The 26,069-nt window shown below is 39.4% G+C and overlaps 1 pseudogene across 1 annotated transcript in view; it reads left to right on the forward strand.

The window, feature by feature from the left end:
* Positions 1-4,245: 4,245 nt before the first annotated feature.
* LOC308246797 (thioredoxin-dependent peroxide reductase, mitochondrial-like) overlaps positions 4,246-26,069 on the forward strand; it is a 56,708-nt pseudogene continuing 34,884 nt past the window's right edge. Inside the window, exon 1 of the transcript in view lies at positions 4,246-4,316. The product of the transcript in view is annotated as a thioredoxin-dependent peroxide reductase, mitochondrial-like (transcript). The remainder of the gene's footprint in view (positions 4,317-26,069) is intronic.

Below are 26,069 nucleotides of genomic sequence, written 5' to 3' on the forward strand. Positions count from 1 at the left end.
TCAGATAACAGCCTTATGGGAACCCCTTTGTAGGTAACAGTTTGCCTTGCTTTTGCTGCCTTTAAGATTCTCTCTTTGTGTTTAATTTTTGGCATATTAATAATGATGTGTCTGGGTGTTGGCCAGTTTGGGTTTTCTTGCTTGGGACTCTCTGTGCCTCCTAAACTTTTGTGACTTTTTTTTTCACCAGGGTAAGGAAGTTTTCTGCCATTATTTCTTTAAACATGTTCTTTATCCCTTTCTGCCTCTTATGGCATACCTATGGTTTGAATATTGTTGCATTTCATATTGTCCCACAGCTCCCTTAAGTGCACTCCTGTTTTTTAATTGTGTTTTTTTTTTTCTTTCCGGTTCTCTGATTGAGTGATTTTTTCAACTCAGACTTCTAATTTACTGATTTGATCCTCAGTTCCCCTAATCTGCTGTGTATTCCTTCCTATGTGTTCTTCATTTGTGCTGTCATTGTTTATTTCTGTTTTCATAGTTACTATATATTTTCTCATACTTTTGAGCATCTTTACCATCATTATTCTGAACTCTATATCAGATAAGTTTCTTATCTCCATTTCATTTATCTCTTCTTCTGGAGAATTCTCTTTTTCTTTGATTTGGAGGTTGTTTCTTTGTCTCCTCATTTTGGATGCCTATTTTAGTTTGTGACTATGTATTAGGTAGATCTGCTACATCTCTCAATCTCTAGAGCAGGACAGTGTCAAATGCTGTTTCTGATTAATTTGATCAGGCAAAGACTCAAAAGCTCCAGAGACCACCTCTGCCTACAGACTGATGAGATTCCATCTTAAAAAGCCCTAAGGCAATTGTACACAGGTGTGGTGAGAGTTTTTCCCACAGGGTGGGGCAATTGCTTCTGCCTGGAAGCTAATTGTTATTCTCAGTCTCTTAATGGGCCACAGAAACTCCCCACCTTGAGGCAAGGTGTGTCCCAATAGGTTGGGTCAACTGTCTTCCCCCCAGGCAAAGCCGCCTGTATAGCAAATGTCTGTGTGAGAAAGATGAAGTCCACATGGTAAGGGAATGACTCAGTACAGAAAACCAAGGTGTCTACCTTCAGAGCTCTAACCCCAGAGCTTCCGATTCTGGTTTCTGCTCACATAGCTCCAGTCCACTCTGCTTTCCCTCTGCTGACTCCACATGGAATTTTGTGCACAGGCCCTTTAAGAGGGTGTCTGCATTTCCAGCCATCTCTCCCTGGCAGAAAACAACCCCACTGATTTTCACAGCCAGATGTTCTGTGGGTACCCTTCTTAGTTCTGATGCTCTCTGCTGGGGGGCCCAGCTCAGGAATTAGACCCTAGAATTTTCAGTGACAAGACCCCACAGCTGAGATATCTCTCCAGAACTCTAGTTACTGTCTGTGGGAACTCAGCCAGCCCTTTCGCACCTCTGCCCCTCCTACTAGTCTCTATGGGTCTTCACTTTCCATTTTAGGTTATCAGGGTTCTCTCCAGTGAGTCTTCCATTGATTATTCAGGAAGTTTTTCTATATTTCAGTTGTAATTCCAGTTTGGTTTTGGGAGCGTGTGCATGCAGCATCCACTTACTCTGCAGCTGTTATTAATCTTCAAAAGTGTTTTTTCTTATAATTATTTATTAAATTAACTTTATCCTATCTCATTATAATATTTCCATGTTGCTGGGCAATCTCAAGAAAAGTGAGAGTAAACAGGTAGGCATTTCAACTTGTACCTTGATTGCACAAATGAACAACTAAATCCAAACCTAATGAACTTCATTCAGATTAAAAGCATTTCCCATGCTTATAACAGCTTTTTATATAATGCAGTTTGGGGTAGGAAATTTTTGGTATTTTATGCCTACTTATAAGCTTTTCATGTAAAAAGATACAGTATAATAAAATTCGTTGATTACTCATATTATTTATTATATTTTGCTGATGTAATCGCATCAAGGGCTTAAGAAATATACTTCAACAGCAATACAACTGAAGAAAGGATAGTTTAAGACATGGTGTATAATTGCTCTCCTTCCTGCAGCTTCTATGACACTTCATTTAGATATAGACACTCTTTCATAGGGATAACACGCTATAGTTAAGACTTCTTTAGGAAGAACACTATAAAATGCATTGAACTGGTTAATAAAAATGTTTTAACAAAATTATCCTCATATAAAAATAAAGGTAGATGCCCCATAATTCTCATGAGCATTAACTTTTAGAAGACATCTATTATACATACCAATTTAGTTTAACACATTTTATATAACATATAAATAAGAATAGCTTTATTTAATTTTAATTGGATGGACTGAGTACCCTTGAAATTATAAATGGAGCAATTTATATTTAAATTAAAAAAAATCTATCTTGTCTTTTCATTAAAAATGAATCTTAGAAATATCATCTTTGATATAAATCAACAAACAAATAGCACCTTTGCACACAAAACACTGTTAGGTTGGGGATAGGGTTGAAACAGAACCAATACAGAGGGAATTGGCAGCCAAATTAGACATTTCATAAAATCATATATGCATTTCAACTTAAATAACTATATAAATCAGTCTGTAATGCAGACTAAATTCATAGCAAAGATAATAAATACTACAAGAATTCGGAGAAGAAAATACTGCACTGGTCTTGAATCAATTGTCAGTCTTCAAAGATAAGGTACTGTTTTAGCAGAGAGTAGGTTATATTTAGTAAGCAGTGAAAAGGGAAAAAAATACTAGCTGATTAAATGGTGAAATGAGTGGGGGCAGATTTACACAAAAGCAAATAAAATATAAGGGAATAGGACCCTTCTAAAACTTATACTCTATTTTGTATTTATAATTTATTTCCTTTCATTCTTCTTCTTCTCTTCTTCCTAAAGAAGAACTCCCAAGTTGCATAAGCTATAGACCCTACAAAATATCTATATTTATCTCTTAACTGAAGTTGATGGGGAAAATGATCTCTTGTTAGGGAAATAAATGAACTAGTTTTCATTTACCAGAAGGTGAATGTCAAAGTGACCCGGGAAATGACTGGAAGTGTAGTGTTATAGAAGAATGTATCTTTTCCCACCAAAATTTGTATGTTGAAATATAATTCCCAATAAGATAGCATTTGAAGGTGAAGCTTTTGGGAAAAAATTAGGTCATGGTGCCCTCATGAATGGAATTAGTGCCCTTATAAAAGATACCCCAGAGAGCTCCTTTTCCCCTTTCATCATGAGGACAAAGTAAGAAAATTATGAACCAGGAAGTGGGCTTCCACCAAACAGCAAATAAGCCTGTGCCTTGATCTTGTTCTTCCAGCCTTCAGAATGGTGAGAAGTAAATTTCTGTTTATAATCACCCAGTCTGTAGTATCCTCTTATGACAGACTGAGTGAACTAAGACGTAGTTCATGCATCATTTCTTTTCACACTAAAGTACTAATTTCATGCATCATTTCTTTTCACACTACAGTACTAAATCACATGAGAATTAATCCATTGTGTAAGGAGAAACCACCAAAGATTTGAACAAAATGAATATTTATTAATTCAGTTCTTACACTATATAGTCCTGTGCCATTTAATAATAAGGATATGTTCTGATAAATGTGTCATTGGGAGATTTTGCTGTGTGAACATCATAGAGTGTACTTATACAAACTTAGATTATATAGTCTAGTACATACCTAGGCTATATGGTGTAGTTTACTGTTCCTAGGCTACAAACCAATACAGCATATTACTGTACAAAACCACACAAGATTAAATCAAGCAAGAAAGAAAATGATGAAATCAAGAGACCTGATAAACACAAAATATTTGAGGCTACTGGCATAACATGGCATCTTGTTTTATGGCAATTTTTTATCATTTGAAAGAATATACTCTAGTCATAGAAAGTATAGTATAGTAAATGCAGAAACCAATAATATAAGTATTTATTATTATCAAGAATTATGTACTATAATTGTATATGTTATGCTTTTATATGACTGGCGGCACAGTAGGCTTGTTTACACCAGCAGCACTACAACACATGAATATTGAGCTATGATGTTATGACAGCTACAATGTCACAAGGTGGTATGAATTTTTCAGTTTCATTATAATCTTCTGGGATCACCACCATATATGTGGTCCATTTTGGCCAACATGTCATTATGTAGAACATGACACTCTCTCCAAGACTGATCATCATGTACCTCTTCTAAGGTGTGTTCAAAATCATAAAGTAAGTAAATGGTGGCACCGGGACTCTAAAACACATTTTTCTGTTATATTCATGTATCATCGTCTTCCTACTCATGCAATAGAAGAGTCGGAAGATGAATCTGGCCTTGAAACCAAAATAAGGTGAGTATGAGAAGAAGAAAGAAGAAACTATCAGGAAGCAGAAGAACAGCTATCCATAGACTGGGATCTAAAGAATTAGGTAATATGAAGCATCAAAGCCTTTCCTGTTGTTTGGGAAACAATAAAACAGGCAAGAGAAATATGAACTTTCAATAAAGCAATACTTTGTTGTACAAAGCACTCTGTATTAGAACAACCCAAATCATGGCAGTATTGAACAAAAAAAAGACAAGAAAGGAGAAAAAAAAAGTCTTAGCTATGCCTAAAATGTCTACTTGTTGATATTTAACTATAGAATATGTGGTGGTCTCTTTCTAATACTGTAATACAATATTACAGTGTCTCCAACTCTTATTTGACATTTCTGGTACTTTTTGTATTATAATTAATATTGAATGTGTTTTTCTAGCATTTAACTTCCTGGAGGTCAGGGTCTGTGACTGACATTTTTCACAATTTATATCCTAAGAAGGCAGTATAGTAATTACCAGTAAAAAGTGAGGACCTTGGAGTTACTCAGAATTGGGTTAAATTCACAGTTCCATCTCTACCTGACTAGGCTGAGGCCAGGTTTCTGTGGGGTTGTTTGTTTGTTTTTAGTAAGTCTGTTTCTATTTGTCCTTACCTTACTTATACATTACAATAAGGAGTAAATCAAATGAGCCATGAAATGTATAGAGTACAGCTAAAACTCACTGTGTATTAGAATTTGTATAAGTAATATTTTCCAGATAAACAGACCAATAACCGTAAAGGAGATGCAAGCTGAATTGCAGAGCACAAATACAGTCAGAATTGCAATGGTATAGTCTTAATGCAGAATTATCAGCATTCCATCTTCTCCAGGAAACTTCAATTCTTGCTCTTAAGGCCTTCAACTGATTAGAGGAGACCACTCACATTATGGAGGATCACATCTTCACACCTTCACAGTAACATCTACACTAGACTTTGACTAAACAACTGGGCATGAGAGCCTCGCCAAGTTGACACATAAAATAAACCATGAGGGTGTTATTAATCATGAAAAGAGCTGACTTCCTCACAATTGCTTGAAAACAGTTCTTTCTCATGCCTGTGTCTACTTCATAGACCATCTCTCTCTTCATCCTGGAACAATTTTCCCTACTTCTCTGCATGGCAAGCTTGTACCAATCCTTTAGGTCTCAGGTAATTCCTTGGATAATTTTTTTATTATTATAAAGTCAGGTTTTTTAAAAATTATTTTTATTGTTGAAAGTATTACAGATGCCCCCTTTTTATTCACCATTGACCCCCTCCACCCTGCATGCCCCACCCCAGGCCTTTCTTAGATTCTACTAAACTTTTATTGCTACTCCAGTGCATCCCTCATATTCAAATAGTGCTTTGAGTCATCCTCTGCAAAGCAAAACTATGTAAATTGAAATTGTCCTTTTCTGTGTTGATAGTCTCGGCACATGTAGCATAGAATAAAAACTTGAATGTTTGAATGAATTTTTCAGTGAATATTTGAATACAAATGATGGAAAGAAGAAAAGAGGGAAGAAAGGAAGAAGGAAAAAAGAAAGCAAATGTATATTAATTTATTTCTACAATCTGCTCTTGAATATCCTTAGTTGCCCAGGATATTATTCACCCTTCTCATTTGACTCAAGCTGATGAAACATGATAAACTATTTACCTATAATTCTCTTAAACGTGAGAGCTAAGCAATATATGCAATATATATGTTTATATGCAACATAAGTATTGCATATAAAACTATCACAGAGCTGAAAATTTTTATGGTAGAATTTGAGATTAAGCTTAAAATGGATTGAGCCTAAAATTTTTTAAACATTCTCTTGTTATTACTTTTTAACAAAAAATTAGGTAACTCTAAAATATTTTAGTGTATAACAGCATGTGTTAAATGTCTTTATCAAGTCCAGGACACCGTATCTATCTTATTAATGCCTCCATGTAGATAAGTCCTGGATACCCTACAAGTAAGAAGTCATGAAAACCATTTTCTAGAATGATGTTATTATGTTACATGAAAAGATATCACTTAAGGGTAGATAATTCATGTTGCTGCCTTCTAAATGACTAAACGTCCTCAGCCACTTTATATCTTAGTCACCTCCTCTGCAATCAGTCTAAGACATGATTTGCTGTTGGACCATGTGGAGTAGATGATGATACATGAGAAATCAAAAAACTCTGTCATTTATAGTTCCAAAGGAGTTGGCACAATATGCATAATGTGAGTGCTGCAGTAAGAAAGCTTAGAGTGCCCTTGTTTAAAATTTTTAGTCCACACTTGAAGATAAAGCAGTTGAGATATGTTTGGGTGAGCATCCACAGTAAGCAAACATGGCTACACATGGACAAAGCACTTTAGCACTCTATACATCATGACAGAATTAAAGACGCAAGTTTTATCTTAGAGAAATAAATGAGGCTAAGTTGACAAGCAAGTAGAATTTTTTGTTGCTTTTCTTTTAAACTTAGAATTAAGTTTTAACATTAATTTCATTGCAATTATATTTATGTGTGTGTGTTTTTAAACAATACTTTCCTTTTAAATCTTTGTTATTTTCTCTGAATTCTGTTGAGGTGATTTAATAGAACTATTATACAGGGCTGTGATACTGATAGAGGAATCCTGACAATTATTTGAGGGCCTTGGTTAACACAATAGGATGGGGAGAGAAGCAGGGACGGGAGACTGGCAGAGAGAGAGAGATTGTTAATGAACCAAACTAACATCTGGCCACTTGGCAGGAGTCAGCCTAAAGAACACTGCAAGGTGATTTTGTTAGTAAGAACTTTATTACAAGCCAGCAAGCAAGGAGCACACTGGGGGTCATTCTCAAAGTAGTGGCACCCTGAGAACAAAAGACTGGGTATTACAGGGCTAGCTGCTTACATTATAGCACGCTGTGGTAAGTTTGGGGTGAGCATGCACAAGAAGCGAGCATGGCTACACATACATTTCATGTACAGAAAATGGCAAATCAGCCTGGCATTGAACAGAAATTTTAATATTATAATGAGGGCATAATAAGAAAATGTAACGCTGAGGCCACTGAAGGGGTCTTCAGTCAGTTTCAAACTGTCATAGTGGTTTCTAGGAGCTTCAGGTAGCTTCCTTATCTTTACTTTCTGGTCCTAAAGAAAACATATCAGGCAAACATTGTTAGAGTTAAGCAAGCATAGTAAATATTTAAGTACTTACATAGGCTTCCTCCAAGTTCTTAACATTTTGGTACAAGCTAGGTGGGCTCTAAGAACGTTTTCTTCTCTGAATCCACAGAATGAGTATCATAAATATATGACATTAACTTTATATTTCAGTCATATTGGCACTTCCATTATTTTTATCTGAAGTTAACTCATGTTCTAATTCTGTTAATTATTGATTGCAATGGCAGTCTTCCTTTGCATAAAATGTCTTTATTTATTTCAGAATTTGGGTTGTCAGGGTCATTTTGCGTATGGAATTTTATGCTTGGTTTAGTTTTGATTTAGTTTTTGTTTTTGCTTTTGGTTTGATATTCTTTTTCTTTCTCTTAGCTTATGTCTTGGGCACCATATGCATAAAACCATAATTCCATTAGCTTCCTTCGTGAGCTTAAAGCCATGGCATAACCCACAGTAAGGCTGGAACTAGGTAACTAAGCCTCTACTACCTACTAGCTTCTGGCTCCAGAACCCAAAAGGCATTTACGTTTAACCTCTTTCCGATTTGAATTTATATCCCTTTTCTGGTTCAAGGAGATGTTTGGTTTGCTTTGGAGCCAGGCTTTGAGTTGCTGTTTCATTTTCTTTTTATATGTTATCTTTCACTCTTAAATGTTAAGGTCAGGGGTATTTCAAAACAGCTACTGACAGAGCCATTGTGACCAGATGTCCCCAGGGTCCTTACGTTTTCAAGAGTTCTTTGATATTGAGTCAAAGCCTGGAAATAAGTTAAATCCCTGCCAATGTTCCAATGGTTCTCAAATTTTCATCTGGCAAAAGGTTACTGTAGGAATTTGTTATGAAGCAAGTTCCCAGACTCCATCTCAAAAGATTCAAATTCAATATGATTGGGGGGTGGAGCCTACATATTTACAGTTTTAATAACCTGTCTAAGTGATTTGGTCTGTTCCAACAACGGTTAAGTGATAGATTCTCAGAAACCAAAAGCTAGAGTACATTGCAATTCAAGCATGAGAGGATTGGTCACGCTGGCAGAGAATTCCGTTTCTTTGTATTGGACAGCTATCTGTGTGACCCTCCAAAGTTCAGGACCTCCTATGAAGAAAAGGAAGAAAGACAAACACTCTAATGAATATCAATTCAATGTGAGCTGTAACGCAGAATATAGTTCAGTTGACTTGTGTGTAGCAGGGCTGCCAGAAGGAAATCTCAGATCAGAGATACAACATAAAGGAAAATAATAAGTAGATTTAATGTAGCATTTCCTATTAATTAAAAATTATAACTCTTGTAAGAGTGTTTATTTTATATTCTAGAAATCCCCATGGGTACTGGGAAAAGCAGAAAAGGAATATACCACTCAACGACATTCTGTGAGATAATCACCTGTGTGAATTAAAAATGGATGGATTTAGCTGTTAAATTTATGCGGAAAATAATTTGGCTAATAAGTGACTTAATGACAGTGATATGAAACACTGAAGACACAGTAGACAACAGGTAGCAGGTGACTTCTTAACTATATTGATATGAAAGCTCTTTATCACTATGAAAATGGCAAAGCCTTCTTTATCCATTTGCATGTCACTCCACATTGTCAATTATCAAATGAGTGACCAACTAGTGTTTCAGGATCTTCTGGCTTGCACTGGCTAAATGGTTCCAATCCCACACTACAAGATGTTAGTGGAAAGGAACAGTACTTAACCTTGGCATGTTGTTGTGTGTGTCCCTTTGCCAAAGATGTGTCAAGGGCTATAAATTTGAGCAAGTTATGATTATCCTTAATTGTTATAAAAATTCCTCTATGCCATCTGCTCTTTAAATCATTTAAGTATATAAATGGGGGAGGGAGAGTCCCAAAATGTGCTTGCCTTTTCTACTGCAAAATGTAAATGGGCCAAGCTTGGGTATGGCTTGCCATTTGATTGTGGAACACTTAGAGCAGTTTTTTTCATAGCTTTAGCTACAGACTCCACTGATGCATAGACATATTTCAGATGAACATATCAATGATTCTGTTCTAGAAATTTAGACTGGAAAAAGACAGGGTAACAGGTGTTTTTTAACTTGGATTTATATTTTTTTGTTTGCAAAACACCCAGCTGAAAGAGAAGCTGAAGATGGCTAAAAGGTGGGGCACAAGAAAGATCTGTAGAAAGAAAGAGTTTCAGGGGTCCTCAAACTCTTTAAACAGGGGGCCAGTTCACTGTCCCTCAGACTGCTGGAGGGCCAGACTATAGTTTATAAAAAAAAAAAAAAACTATGAACAAATTCCTATGCGCACTGCGGGCCTGGGACGAGTCGGCTGCTAAGCAGGACAGGCAGCGGCACCCGGCGGGCTGGATAAATGTCCTCAGTGGGCCGTATGTGGCCCGCGGGCCATAGTTTGAGGATCCCTGGTTTATATAGTAAACCTACATGGGAGAATTTTAATTCATAGAAATGATGTATTTTGAAGACTGCTCTCCAGGAATATGCAGTCAAGAATTTATACTAATGATTGCAGACTTTTTAAAATCATCAATCTGAGGTTTAAGTTTGGCAAATTTACCCAAAGTATTAAAAATGTACATTATATTTTACCAGCAAATACTTCAAACACTGTAAGATTTGTTATCTTTTTACCAACAATATAATTCTAGTAACTGCCATTCATTTTTTTTCATAATTATGATTATGTACTATGGAAATCTATGTTGAAAAAATAAGGAAGCAAAAAGTAAAATTAGAAAATAGAGCATATGTTTAGAGACTGATTTGAAAATTATGATGTCAATATGCCAGATTAAAATACTGATCTTTACGGATGGGGTGTCTGAGTGACTTCATGTGGAAGAAATATATTTCAGTGTCTAATATGTGGAAATTACAGACAAACCATGGATCAACTGTGTTCAGGCTCTATCCTTGTACTAACAATATAACCTCGAACTTTAGACCATGCTTTCTAATTTGGATAATGGAATTATGCAAAACTAGAGGCCTGGTGCACGGAATCCATGCACTCGGGGGTGGGGGGTCCCTCAGCCCGGCCTGCGCCCTTTCACAGTCAGGAGCCCACTGGAGATGTCCGACTGATTGCTTAGGCTGGCTCCCCGCCGGAGTGGGCCTAAGCCATCAATCAGACATCCTTAGAGCGGCTGTGGAGGCAGGAGCGCACTGACCACTAGGGGGCAGCTCCTGCATTGAGCGTCTGCCCCCTGGTGGTCAGTGCATGTCATAGTGACTGGTCATTCCGCCATTCGGTCAATTTGCATATTAGCCTTTTATTATATAGGATGACTAGCACAGAACCTGCCTTTTAGCTCCCCTGAAAGTGGATGTTGGGGGAAGAGGAGTATTACTAGAATAAGGAGGGGGGTAGTTGAGAAGGGAGAAGCAACTGAATACACCATGTTATGTGCAATGTTTTGTACAATGTTTTGATCAAAATATCATTGATCATTTATCTACAAGCCATTAGATGTTTAATACACCCCACATTTTAAGACCCACTGATAAAACAGAGGTATAGGCTGGGGCTTAGAAGGCTGGGCAGTCTAAAGAGTTGTCAGTGACTGTCTTTGGGGTGGAACCATTCCTCCCACTTTCCCGGGAACTTCATGAGATATGTAATAGAGACACACCCACCACCAGCTTCCTGCAGACCCAACCTATGGGTTCTGCAGGCTCCATCTGCCTGACTATTAGGGGCTCCATCCTGCTGATGTCAGGAAAAAACCTATGTCAGACGCACACTGTGGCTCAAAGGTGGATAAACACACCCTCCATCTTCCCTGATGTTTGAAAGGCACCTCCACCTCATGGCAAATCCAGTAAGCCCAACCTCCTTATTCTACCATAGACTCTTTCACAGAATAAGCCTTTTCAGTATCTAAGTCTGGCAGCCAGCCAGCAGCAGAAGGCCAGGAGAGATGGATCGCACTGAGCCTTGGGATGCTTACTGACTCACACATGGGCCCAGTGGTGATAAAAACCTGCCTTGGAGAGCAGCTTGTTTATTCCTGGGCCAAGCCCAGCCCAGCAGAGGAAGCCACATCCTAGTATAGTGGATAGTAGCTGGAGACAGTTTGTCAGGATGGCAGTAACCTACAGACCCAGTAGCTGTCTTTGGACAACATCGAAGCAGGATGCAAGATGTTTCACTTTTTTCTTTCTTTCTTTTCTTTTCTTTATTTTTTGTAAGTCTTTTTCTTTTTTCTTTTCTTTTTCCTTAATATTATATATTTCTATCTTTCCTTTCCTAATTTTATTTTCTTTGCAAATACTTTTTTCTGGTTTTCTTTTTCTAATCTTTTTTATTTTTCTTTCTTTATTCTTTTTCTAATTTTCTTCTTTCCTTTCATATATTTCCTCCTCTTTTTCTGTTTTACTTTTGACTTATTATTTTATATATTTTTTTCTTTTCATGCTCTATTGACATTGTTTTGTGATGTCTTATTTTTTTGTTTTGTTTTCTTTTGCCTTGTTTAGTTCTGTTGGCTCTGTACAAGGACATGTACAACATTGTCGAAGTGGAACCTCACAGTCAGCCAGCCTGAGGGTTCACCCCACACATAAATGGGCCAATAGCAATTAAGACCTAATTACAATAGGAGAACCAACATAATCCACACAAGGGATTTATAAAGCATTCAACTCAGGTGACTGTGCCACTAGGTCCCACAGGACACTTACAACATAAGGCCACCCCACAAAGACTGGGAGGTAAAATAGTTCTAACAAATACATAAAAACAAACACAAAGAGACATCTAAGCTGGTGAGATAAAAAAAAAAAAGGAAAGAAAAAGAAGAATCTCCAGAAAAAGCTAAATGAAATGGAGGAAAGCAATTATCTTATCAGATATAGAGTTCAAAGTAATGGTTATAGGGATGCACAAGAAACTTGGTGATAATCACAAGGAACTTAATGGGAACTACAAATGTATGAAAAAGGAAATAGAAACCAAGAACAAGAACTATTCTGAAATGAAGAACACCATATCGGACAACAATACACTGATAGGAATTAGAAGTAGATTGAAAAAAAGCAGAGGATCAAATCAGTGATTTGGAAGACAAGGTAGAAAAAAACAACAATACCAAATTAGAGAAGCAATAAGAAAAAATAATTAAAAATCAGAAGGATAATTTAAGGGAACGATGGATGGGACAACATGAAAGGTAACAACACCTGCATCATAGGTGAAAAGAAGGAAAGAAAGTGAGCAAGGACTAGAGAATTTTTTTAAAGAAATAATGACAGAAAACTTCCCTGAGCTGGTGAAGGGAAAAAGTCACACAAGTTAAGGAAGCACAGAGTTCTAATAAAGATGAACACAAATAAATCCACACAAAGACATATTATAATTAAAATTAAAAATGTTAAAGACAAAGAATCTTAAAAGCAGCAAGAGAGAGAAAGAAGGTTACCTACAAGGGAGTTCATATTAGACTGTCAACTGATTTATCATCAGAAACACTTCAGGCCAGAAGGGATTGGCATGAAGTATTCAAAGTAATGAAAAGTAAGGATGTAAATCCAAGACTACTCTATCAAACAAGACTATAATCCTATCTAATAAAAGAGTAATATGCAAATTGACCATCACTCCAACACACAAGATGGCTGCCCCTATGTGGACACAAGATGGCCGCCACGAGATGGCCAGCAGGGAAGGGCAGTTGGGAGGGACCAGGTCTGCAAGGGAGGGCAGTTGGGGGCAATCAAGCCTGCAGGGGCAGGCAGTTAGGGGTGACCGGGCCTGCAGGGAAGAGCATTTGGGGGATCCAGGCCTGCAGGGGAGGGCAGTTAGGGGCAAATAGGCTGGCAAGGGAGCAGTTAGGCATCAATCAGGCTGGCAGGGGAGTGGTTAGGGGGTGATCAGACTGGCAGGCTGAAGCAGTTAGGGGCAATCAGGAAGGCAGGCAGACGAGCAGTTGGGAGCCAGCAGTCCTGGATTATGAGAGGGATATCTGACCGCCGATCCTACCGGTAGGATCGGGCCTAAATGGGCAGTCGGACATCCCTTGAGGGGTCCCAGATTGGAGAGGGTGTAGGCTGGGCTGAGAGACACACACCCCCCATGCGCAAATTTCATGCACTGGGCTTCTAGTTTAAAATGAAAGGCACAATAGAAGCTTCCTAGACAAAAATGCTAAAGAAGTACATTACCACCAAACCTGCATTGCAACAAATGTTAAAGAGACTGTTTTAGAAAGAAGAAACAATTGAGAAAGAGAGAGGAAAATAGGTATAGAGAAAAAACGTGGCAATAAATAAGTACCTATTAATAATAAACTTTAACTGTTCAAATCAAAACACATAGGGTAGGAAAGCAGATAAGAAAACATAACCCATGTACTAGTATATGCTCTCTACTAGAGATCCACCACAGAGCAAAAGATTCAAACAGACAAAAAGAAAAAGGATGAAAAGAAAAAAAAGTCCATGAAATGGAAACAAAAGAAAAAGCTAAGGTAGCAATATTTGTATCTGACAAAACAGATTTTAAAACAAAGGCCATTAAAGAGACAAAGAAGGTCACAACATAATACTGAAGGAATCAATCCAGCAAGAAAATATAACTCCTGTAAACATATATGCACCCAAAATAAGAGCACCTAAATATATATGAAAACACACACACACACACGCACACACACACACACACACACACACACAACCTTGGTGACTTTAAGGGAGAGATTGACAGCTATGCAGGCATAGAAGGAGACTTTAACATGCCACTAATATCCCTGGGTAGATCTCTCAGACAAAAAAATCAACAAGGAAACAGAAGCCATAAATGACACATTGAATCAGATGGATTTCATGGATATCTATAGAACATGTCATCCCAAAGCTGCATAATATATATTTTCCTTAAGTGTTCATAGAACATTCTCAAAGACAGACCATATGTTAAGATATAAAATAAGCTTTAGCAAATTCAAGAAGCTTGAAATCATATCAAGCACCTTCTCTGATCTCAATAGCAATAACTACAAGGAAAAAAATCAAAAACATTGAAATACATGGGGCTAAATAGCATGTTATGAAATAGTGGATGAGTTACCAAAGAGTACAGGGAAGAAATCAAAAACTTCCTGGGGAAAAAAAATGAATATGAATACGCAATTAAACAATATATATTGGGCACAGGGAAAGCAGTCCTGAGAGGAAAATTGATAGCATTACAGGCCTACCATAATATAAAGAAAAAGCTCAAATAAACAAACTGACCCTACAACTTAAATGATTAGAAAGAGAACAGCAAGAAAAGCACAGAGTAACTAGAAGAAAGAAATTAAAGATCACAGCAGAAATAAATGACTTAGGAACTAAAAATATAAAAAATGATCTGTGAAACAAAGAGTTATATCTTTGAAAAGGTAAACAAGATTGATGAATGCTTAGCCACATTCATCAAGAAACAAAGAAAAAGGGCCATAAATAAAAAATCAGAAATTAAAGAGCCAAAGTAACAATTGATTTGAGAGAAATACAAAGGCTTGTAAGAAAATACTATGAACAACTATATGCCAATAAATTGGAAAATATGGATGAAATGGACAAATTCCTAGAAACAAACAATCTTGCAAAACAATATGGAAGAATCAGAAATAGACTAATTACAACTAAAGGTATTAAAGCAGTTGTGAAAAAATTCTTAGCAAACAAAAATACTGGACTGGATGGCTTCACAGTTAGTTTTACCAAATATTCATAGAAAAACTAACACCTATCTTCCTCAAATCCAAAAAAATTCAAGAAGAGGGACAACTTCCAAGCTATTTTTACAAGGCCAATCTTATTCTCTTTCCAAAATCAGATAAAAACAATGCAAAGAAAGAAAATAGCAGGCCAATATCCCTGATAAAAATAGATGCTAAAATCCTCAACAAAATATGAGCAAATCCAACCCAGCAACATACTGAAAAGATCATACACATGATCAACTGTAACTTATTCCAGGAATACAAGGCTAGTACAATATTCACAATAAACATCAATAAACATCAGATAAACAAAATGAAAGGTAAAAATCACATAATCATATCAATAGATACAGGAAAAAGCAATCCTCAAAATCCAACACCCATCCTATATAATAAAAGGCTAATATGCAAATTGTCCCCTTGGGAGTTTGACCGACTGGGAGTTCGACTGCTCGCTATGACATGTGCTTACCCTCAAGGGGTGGCATGGAATGAAGGAAGGCCCTGGCAGGCAGCTGGAAGCTGAGGGAAGGAAGCCCCCGATCAGCCCTGATCGGCCCTGATCACTGGCCAGCCCTAGGGACCCTACCCATGCAAAAATTTCATGCACCTGGCCTCTAGTTTATAATAAAGACACACAGCAAGTAGAAATAGAGTGATCATACCTCAACATAATAAAGGCCATATACACCAATAATGAACATGCAGAAAGAGATAATTTAAAAATAATCCCATTTATCAGTGTAACAGCAACAAAAAATGATACCTAGAATAAACTTAACCAAGTAGAGAAAAGACCTGTACCCAGAAAACTATAGTTTGTTGAAAAAGAAATAGAGGAAGATACAAACAAGTGGAAGACCGTGTTCATGGATTAGAAGAATTAATATAATTAAAATGTCCAGTCCAGCCAGTGTGGCTCAATGGGTGAGCATAAACCAATGAATCAGGAAGCCATGGTTTGATTCCTGGTCAGGGCATACACCCAGGTTATGGGCTCAATCCCCAGTAGAGGGTGTGCAGGAGGTGGTCAATAAATGATTCTAATCCTCATCATTTGTGTTTTATCTTTCTCTCCCTGTCCCTTCCTCTCCAAAGTCAATAAAAATATATTTTTTTAAAATGTCCATACTACTCAAAGCCATCTAGAGATTCAATGAATAACAATTAAAATATGAATGGCATATTTTACAGAGCTATAACAAATATTCCAAAAATATATATGGAACCAAAAAAGACCCAAAATAGCTTCATCAATCTTAAGACAGAAGGACAAAGTTGGAGGTATCAAAATACAGGGTATCAAACTATACTACGGAGCTATTGTAAACAAGCACCTGGAACTGAAACAAGAACAGAACAGGGACTCCAGGAATTGATCCACACCATTATAGTCATTTAATATTTGACAAAGGAGGCAAGAGCATACAATGGTGTAAAGATAGTCTCTTCAATAAATGGTGTTGGGAAAATTGGGCAGGTACATGCAAAGATGATACTATCAGCCTTGGGCAAACTACGGCCCACGGGCCGGATCCAGCTGTTCTATCCGGTTCTCTTGCTCTCCCCTCTGCTCCTTTACTTTGAATTTATATTAGTTCACACAAACACTCCATCCATGCTTTTGTTCCAGCCCTCCGGTCCAGTTAAGAACCCATTGTGGCCCTCGAGTCAAAAAGTTTGCCCACCCCTGTACTAGATCATCAACTTACACCAGGCAGAGGAAAAAACTCATCTATACTAATAAAAGGGTAATATACTAATTAGACCAGACATCTTCCGGATGTTCTTCCGGACAAAGCCACAGTGGCAGGGGCCAAGGCAGAGGTGGTTAGGGGTGATCAGGCCAGTAGGAGAGGGCAGTTGGGGCAATCAGGCTGGCAGGGGAGGGGCAGTTGGGGGTGATCAGGCTGGCAGGCGAGTGGTTAGGAGCCAGCAGTCCCAGATTGCAAGAGGGATGTCTGACTTCCAGTTTAATCCAGCAGTTGGACATCCCCTGAGGGGTCCCAGATTGTAGAGGATGCAGTCCGGGCTAAGGAACACCCCTCCCCCCGTGCACAAATTTTGTGCACCAGGCCTCTAGTAATGGATAAAAGACATAAGTAACAAAGCCATAAAAATCTTAGAAGAAAACATAGGTTGTAAAAACTCAGACATCTCATGTAGCTATATTTTCACAGATACATCTCCTAGGGCAAGAAAAACAAAGAAAAACATGTACAAATGGGACTACATTAAACTAAAAAGTGTCTGCAAAGCAAAAGAAACCATCAACAAAATTAAAAGGGAGCCCATAGTATCGGAAAACATATTTGGCAATGATATATCTATTAAGGAGTTAATTTCCAAAATATATAAAGAATTCATACAACTCAACACCAGGAAGAGAAACAATCCAATTAAAAAATGGATAAAGGACCTAAACAGACCCTACTCCAAAGATGATGTAGAGATGAACTATAGGCATATGAAAAAAGACTTAACATCACTTATCATCAGAGAGATTTCAATTAAAACTATAATGAGGTATCACCTCACAATTGCCAGAAAGGCTATCATCAGTAAATCAACAAACAACAAACTGCTTGTGAAGATGTGGAGAAAAGGGAACCCTAGTACACTGCTGGTGCAGCCTCTGTCAAAACCAGTATGGAGTTTCCTCAAAAAATTAAAAATGGAACTACCATTTCACCCAGTGATTCTACTTCTAGGAATATATCCTAAGAATCTCAAAACATCAATCAGAAAGAATATACGTGAAAGGAGTTTTTAGGGATAAAAAAGGCAGGTTTAGGGAGTTTTAGGAATTAGGGGGTCCATGAGGGTGAACCACAGGGCTACAAAGCTGGGAGCTGCAAAAGGTATACATTCATAGAATAAGGGGGCTGGGAGCTGCTGAAAGGTATACATTCACAGAATAAAGGAGCTGCCAACAGGTTTACAGAATAAAGGAGAGGAAGCCATCTATTCACAGAATAAAGAGGAAGGCCACAGGGAATAGAAAAAAACAAAAGAGAGAAAAAGAGGAGAACCCCACGTGGGGTTTGAGCTGTGAAGATGCTATAGTGACTAATCAGAGGGGATATCAGGACACAAAGAACTGCAGCCTTTATAAACCTCAGAAAGAGGGGCTCAGTGCATCTCTCTCCTCCTCCTCACGTGGGAGTCTGTGCTTGTTTCTCAATAAATTTCCACCTTTTCCTATACCACCTTTTGTCTGTGGCTTCATTCTTATAATCCAGCTGCATAAGAAGCCGGGAAATCACATTTGCATCCTGCCCAGAGGAAAAAACACGCATCCCAGTTTAATTTCCGCGTTTTACATGCACCCCTGTATTCATAGTAGCACTATTGACAATAGAAAAGAAACAGAGGGGAGGAAAGATGGTGGTGGATTAAGTGGAAGCTACACTGACATTCTCCCAGGACCAAACTATAATTACCACTAATATATAGAAAAAACATCCTGAATAACCCACTGAAGAACAGCTGGAGAGAACCCTTGTAACCAAGGACACAAAGAGGAGACCACTTCTAGACTTGTAGGAACTGTAGAGGAGTGAGAGGGCTGGCTGGGCTCCCACAGGCAACAGCTGGAGTTCCAGAGGGATATCTCGGCTGCAAGGCATTTCCCTCGAGAAGTTTGGGGTCTAAACCCCAAAATGGGGTCCCCAGTCCAAAGCATCAGAACTAGGAAAGGTCCCCACATAACATCTGACTGTGAAAAGCACCAGAGGTTCAGTCCAGCACGGACAGATAGCTAGATACACAAGCACCCCCTTGAAGAGTCAACACACTAAATTTCATTCGTAGCCTTGGCTCCAACAGTGGCAGGGCAGAGTGGACAAGAGATACAAGAGTTCAGTGGGAGAGAGTAGAGGGGACTGCCTTTGGGATCCCTGTGCTGAGTCATTCCCCCATATGGCAGAAACCATCTTTCTCAGGCAGAGCATTCCCATCAATGCAGCTTCTACCTGGGGCAGTGGTCAGCAAACCGCGGCTCATGAGCCACATGTGGCTCTTTGGCCCCTTGAGTGTGGCTCTTCCACAAAATACCATGGCCTGGGCGAGTCTATTTTGAAGAAGTGGCGTTAGAAGAAGTTTAAGTTTAAAAAATTTGGCTCTCAGAAGAAATTTCAATTGTTGTACTGTTGATATTTGACTCTGTTGACTAATGAGTTTGCCAACCACTGGCCTGGGGGATAGATTTTGTCCCATCTTTTGGAAACCCTACTCCAAGCATGTCAAACTCGTGGCCCAATGACTGCATGCAGTCCACAACAAATATTTTTGTAGCCCAGCCAATATAACAGTATGTAAGAAACATTTTAATAAAATATTCGTAACTTAATTTTTACAATATCCTGTTATACATAATCTATATATATAAAAGGCTAAGCGACCATCCAACCATCTGACTGGTAGCTATGATGTGCAATGACCACCAGGGGGCAAACGCTCAACACAGGAGCTGTGGAGCTACAGTGACTTAACAGCGGTGGTTCTTGGGTGACACACCCCAGAACCAGAGAGAAGGGAGCCTGATTCCAGGGGATGTTACCCAAGAACCACCCTCACACAATGCGGGACCCCTCAGGGGATGTTAGAAAGCTGGTTTTGGCCTAATCCCCATAGGCCAGGCTGAGGGACCCCACCTGACAGAGGGACCCCACAGATGCCCTTTGAGCCGTGGTGTTGCCCCAGGTGCGGCCGGCCAGGGAGGGGCCATGGGAGTTTGGCTCCAGGTCGTGTCCAGGCTGTCTCGCCCAGTCCCGCCCCGCTGACCAACTTTTAATTAATTTCCTTTCAATGTGCACAAATCCATGCATGGGGGCACTAGTTATTAATAAAGGACTACAACGTTCGCTAATGACTGATTACTATAATCATGTTGCATTCATTTCCCTTACGCTCCTTATACTCAGGTGCACCATTTCTCTCCACTAATACTAGCAGCGAATATTTTAGCAGCTGATTTCCATGTCATTAGTTTTTGACTGACTTGTTTGGTGTGTGCAACAGGAAATATTTTACTTTCGGAAACAATAAAGATAAGTTTATTTGCATTACACTTATTATTTGTGCAGTTATTCAGTGTCTGGTAAGTTAATGCTCAAGAAAAATATTAATTTTTATTAAAATGTTCAATTATTTTATGTTAACAATGACTCATTTATTTCAGCGCTCTGTATTCAGCATGTCTCTATTGAAATAAATCTACGTTTCTATGAAAATTGAAGCTTTTGTTTTTTTACAGCCCACATAAACTTAAACCTTGTTTATTTGACCCATGTCAGCCTTTGAGTTTGACATGCTTGCTCTTGTCCCACCCTGTGAAGTTTATGGCAAGAACAGCTCTATAGCCTGAGGCCCATTAAGTGACAGACTAACAATCAGTTTACAAGCAGAGGTGGATTGCTGGGTGCTTTGAGTCTTTGCCTGGCCTGCCTCTGGGCCCTGGGCTAGGAAAAGCAGACCTTGGTGCACAGCTCAGTCCTTCCTACATGCATTCAACCCCAGCAGAAAGAGCCACAAGCTGTGGATCACTGATAACTCTAAACAGGTAGTCAGGGACATCTCAAATAGTGTCTGATATTGGCCCAAAACCTATAAACCCAGTGTCCAGCTTCAGACTACAACAGAGCAGGATCCAATAAGATCTACAAGCAGCTATTCTCAGGGAGATACTGGCAGGCTCCAAATCTACAGTGGAGAATCCTATATAATAAAGAGGTAATATGCAAATTGGCCCTCATGCCCTTGCATCACAAGATGGCCGCCCCCACATCATCACAAGATGGCTACCACAAGATGGCCACCCCCCTATTGTCATAAGATGGCCACCACAAGATGGCCGCCCCCATATCATCCCAAGATGGCTGCCCCCACGTCAACACAAGATGGCTTCCCCCATGTCAAAACAAGATGGCTGTCACAAGATGGCCACCCCCACATCATCACAAGATGGTCGCCACAGGATGGTCGCCCCCACGTTGTCACAAGATGGCTGGCAGGGGAGGGCAGTTGGGAGTGACCAGGCCTGCAGCGGAGGACAGTTGGAGGCAATCAGGCTGGCAGGGGAGGGCAGTTTGGGGTGATCGGGCTGGCAGGGGAGCAGTTAGGTGTCAATCAGGCTGGCAGGGGAGTGGTTAGGGGGTGATCAGGCTGGCAGGCAGAAGCAGTTAGGGGCAATCAGGCAGGCAGGTGAGTGGTTAGGAGCCAGCAGTACTGGATTATGAGAGAGATGTCCAACTGCCAGTTTAGGCCCGATCCCATAGGGCCTAAACCGGCAGTTGGACATCCTTTGAGGGGTCCCAGATTGGAGAGGGTGCAGGCTGGGCTGAGTGACACCCCCGCCCCCCGCACGAATTTCGTGCACTGGGCCTCTAATTATGTAATAAGCAATTGCACAATAAGCTGCACACAGTGTTAGGGGCTGAGCCTCACTGTCAGCCAGCCTAAAGGTTGAGACATGCACAAATGAGCCAAGAGCAATCAAGACCCATTTACAATAGAAGGGCCCAGACAAGGTGGACTAGATACATAATTAGAGCACCCAGGTCTGGTAATCAGAGAGACTGCACTACTGGGTCTCACAGATCACCCATGACATAAGGCCACCCTACCAATGAGATCAGGAAGAAATAAAAACAAATTCCTAGAAACAAATGAAAATGAACACACATAACCCCAAATCAGTCCTGAGAAGGAAGTCCATAGCATTACAGGCCTACCTCAAAAAACAAGAAAAACTTCTAATAAACTATCTAACCCTAAAACTTAAAGAATTAGAAAGAGAACAATAGGAAAAGCCCACAGTAAGTAGCAGGAAGAAAATAATAAAGACCAGAGCAGAAATAAATGACATAGAGACTAAAAATACAATACAAAAGGTCAATAAAACCAAGAGTTGGTTCTTTGAAAAAATAAACAAGATTGATGAACTTTTAGCCAGACTTATTAAGAAACAAAGGTATAGAACTCAGATAAATAAAATCAGAAACCAAAGAGGTGAACTAACAACTGACACCACAGAAATACCAAGGATTGTAAGCAAATACTATGAACAACTATATGCCAGCAAGTTGGAAACTGTGGATGAAATTGACAAATTCCTAGAAAAATACAATCTTCCAATACTGAATTAGGAAGAATTAGAAATCCTTAATAGGCTGATAACAAGTGATGAACTTAAAGCAGTAATTAAAATAAAATAAAATAAAATAAAATAAAATAAAATAAAATAAAATATCCCAGCAAATAAAAGCCCTGTCTGACACCTGCACATGGGAGTTTTATCAAACATTCAAAGAATAACTAACATTTATCCTCCTGAATCTATTCCAAAAAGTCTATAGGAAGGAACACTTTCAATTTCTTTTTACAAGGCCATCATTATCCTACTTCCAAAACCAGATAAAGACACTACAAAGAAAGAGAATTACAAGCAAATATGCCCAATGAACTTAGATGCTAACATCCTCAACAAAATATTAGCAAATCAGATCCAGCAATATATTAAAATGATCATACAACGTGACCAAGTGGGATTTATTCCAGGGATGAAAGGCTGGTCCAATATTCATAAATCAAGAAATGTGATACATCTCATAAACAAATATAAAGGCAAAAATCATATGATAATATCAATAGTCACAGAAAAAGCATTTGGCAAAATCCAAAACCCATTTTTTATAAAATCTCTCAGCAAAGTGGGATTAGAGCAGCCGTGGGCAAACTACGGCCCGCGGGCTGGATCCGGCCCATTCGGCTGTTCTATCCGGCCCGCAGAGCTGAAAGAGCAGAGGGTTCTCTTGCTCTCCCCTCCACTCCTTTACTTTGAATTTATATTAGTTCACACAAACACTCCATCCATGCTTTTGTTCCGGCCCTCCGGTCCAGTTTAAGAACCCATTGTGGCCCTCGAGTCAAAAGTTTGCCCACCCCTGGATTAGAGGGATCATACCTCAAGATAATAAAGACCATATATGACAAAAATACAGCCCAGACCAGTGGGCAAAAAATTAAAACATTCCCCTAAGAAATAGGAAAAAGACAAGGATGTCTACTTTTACCACTCTTATTCAACATAGTATTGGAAGTACTAGGCACAGCAATCAGATAAGATGAAATAAAAGGTATCCAAATTGGAAAGGAGAAAGTAAAACTGCCATTATTGCAAATACATGATATTGTATACAGAAAACCCTAAGGACTCCACCAAAAAACTACTAGATTTAATAAAAGAATTTGGCAATATAGCAGAATACAAAATTATTATCCATAAATCTATGGCATTTTTATACACCAACTAGAGGCCCCGTGCAAGAAATTTGTGCACGGGGAGCGGGGGGGAGGGGAGTGTCCCTCAGCCCAGCCTGCAGCCTCTCCAATCTGGGACCCTTCGAGGGATGTCTGACTGCCCGTTTAGGCCCGATCCCGGTAGAATCGGGCCTAAATGGGCAGTCGGACATCTCTCTCACAATCCAGGACTGCTGGCTCCCAACTGCTTGCCTGCCTGCCTTCCTGATTGCCCCTAACCGCTTCTGCCTGCTAGCTTGATCACCCCCTAACCGCTCCCCTGCCAGCCTGATTGATGCCTAACTGCTCCCCTGCCAGCCTGTTTGCCCCTAACTGCCTTCCCCTGAAGGCCTGGTCACCCCTAGCTGCCCTCCCCTGCAGGCCTGGTCCCCCCCAAATATTCTCCCCTGCAGGCCTGGGTCCCCCACTACTGCCCTTCCCTGCAGGCCCGGTTGCCCCCAACTTCCCTCCTCTGCTGGCCTGGTCACCCCTACCTGCCCTCCCCTGCAGGCTTGATCACCCCCAACTGCCCTCTCTTGCAGGCCTGGTCCCTGTCAACTGCCATCTTGTGGTGGCCATCTTGTGTCCACATGGGGGCAGCCATCTTGTGTGTTGGAGTGATGATCAATTTGCATATTACTCTTTTATTAGATAAGATAGAGGCCTGGTGCACTGGTGGGGGCCAGCTGGTTTGCCCTGAAGGGTGTCCCGGATCAGGGTGAGGGTTCCCTTGGGGCATGGGGCAGCCTGGGCAAGGGGCCTGTGGTGGTTTGCAGGCTGGCCATGCCCCCTGGCGACCCAAGCGGAGGCCCTGGTATCTGGGATTTATTTATCTTCTATAATTGAAACTTTGTAGCCTTGAGTGGAGGCCTGGGCTGGTCAAGGTGTGCAGAAAGCTTGGCTTCCTCCATTGCCAGGGAAACCCAAGCCTCCTGCTTGCTCTGGGGCTGCAGCCATCTTGGTTGGGTTAATTTGCACACTTGCTCCTGATTGGCTGGTGGGTGTGGCTTGTGGGTGTAGCAGAGTGATGGTTAATTTGCATATTACTCTTTAATTAGATAGGATAATGAACTCTCATAAAGAGAAAATAATAATACAGTCCCATTTACCATTGCAACAAAAATATGAAGATAATTAGGAATAAACTTAACCAAGGAGGTAAAAGACTTGTACTCAGAAAACTACAGGACATTGAAAAAAAAGACTGGAGGGAGATATAAACAAGTGGAAGAATATAACTTGTTCATGGATTGGTAGAATTAATATCATTAAAATGTCCATACAACCCAAAGCAACCTACAGATTCAATGCAATCCCTATTAAAATACCAACAGCATATCTCACAGATCTAGAATAAATACTCCAAAAATGTACATGGAACCAAAAAATACCCTGAAGAGCCACAGCAAATTTAAGAAAGAACAAAGTCAGAGGGATCACAATACCAGATATTAAAGGCACTGTAATCAAAACAGCCTGGTACTAGCACAAGAACAGGAATAAACGCACAGAACAGAGAACCCAGAATTCAACCCAAGCCATTACTCTCATTTAATATTTGACAAAGAAAGCAAGAGCATGCAACGGAGTAAATACAGTCTCTTCAATAAATTGTGTGGGAGGAATTGGACAGTTACATGCAAAAAAATGAAACTAGAACACCAACTTATACCATAAACAAGAATAAACTCAAAATGGATAAAAAATTTAAACATAGGTGGTGAAACCATAATAATCTTATAAGTAACCATAGGCACTAAAATCTCAGACATCTCTCATAGCATTGTGTTTGATGATACATCACTTAGGGCAAAGGAAACAAAGGGGAAATAAACAAATGGGACTACATCAAAATAAAAAGTTTTTACACAGCAAAAGAAGCCAGCAACAAAATGAAAAGGTGGACCACTCTATGGGAGAACATATTTGCCAATGATACATCTGATAAGCAGTTAATTTACAAAATATATAATGAACTCATACAACTGAAAAAGAGGAAGACAAAATCCAATTGAAAAATGGGAAAATTACCTGAATAGACAGTTCTCCAAATTAGACATACAGATAATGCTCAAAGTCACTAATTATCTGAGAGATGCAAATTAAAAGGACAATGAGGTACCATCTCACACCTGTCAGAATGGCTATCATCAACAAATCAACAAATGACAAGGGCTGATGAAGGTATGGACAAAAAGGAACCCTCATGTACTGCTGGTAAGAATGCACACTGGCGTAGCCACTGTGGAAAACAGTATGGAGTTTCCTAAAAAATTTAAAAATGGAACTCCCATTTGACCCAGTAATCCCACTTATACAAATATATCACAAGGAATCAGAAACACCAATCAGAAAGGATGTATGCACCCCCTATGTTCATAGCAACACAATTTACAATAGCTAAGATTTAGAAAGAGCCTAAGTGCCCATCAGCAGATGAGTGGATTAAAAAACTGTGGTGGAATACTATCTACACTAATAAGAGTAAGATGCAAATTGACCATACCTTCACGATGCCCATCAGCCAATCAGGAGTGAGTATGCAAATTAACCCAACAAAGATGGAAAGCTAATTTGC

The sequence above is a fragment of the Plecotus auritus genome (assembly GCF_963455305.1).
Source record: "Plecotus auritus genome assembly, chromosome: 4".
Classification (NCBI taxonomy): Eukaryota; Metazoa; Chordata; class Mammalia; order Chiroptera; family Vespertilionidae; genus Plecotus; species Plecotus auritus.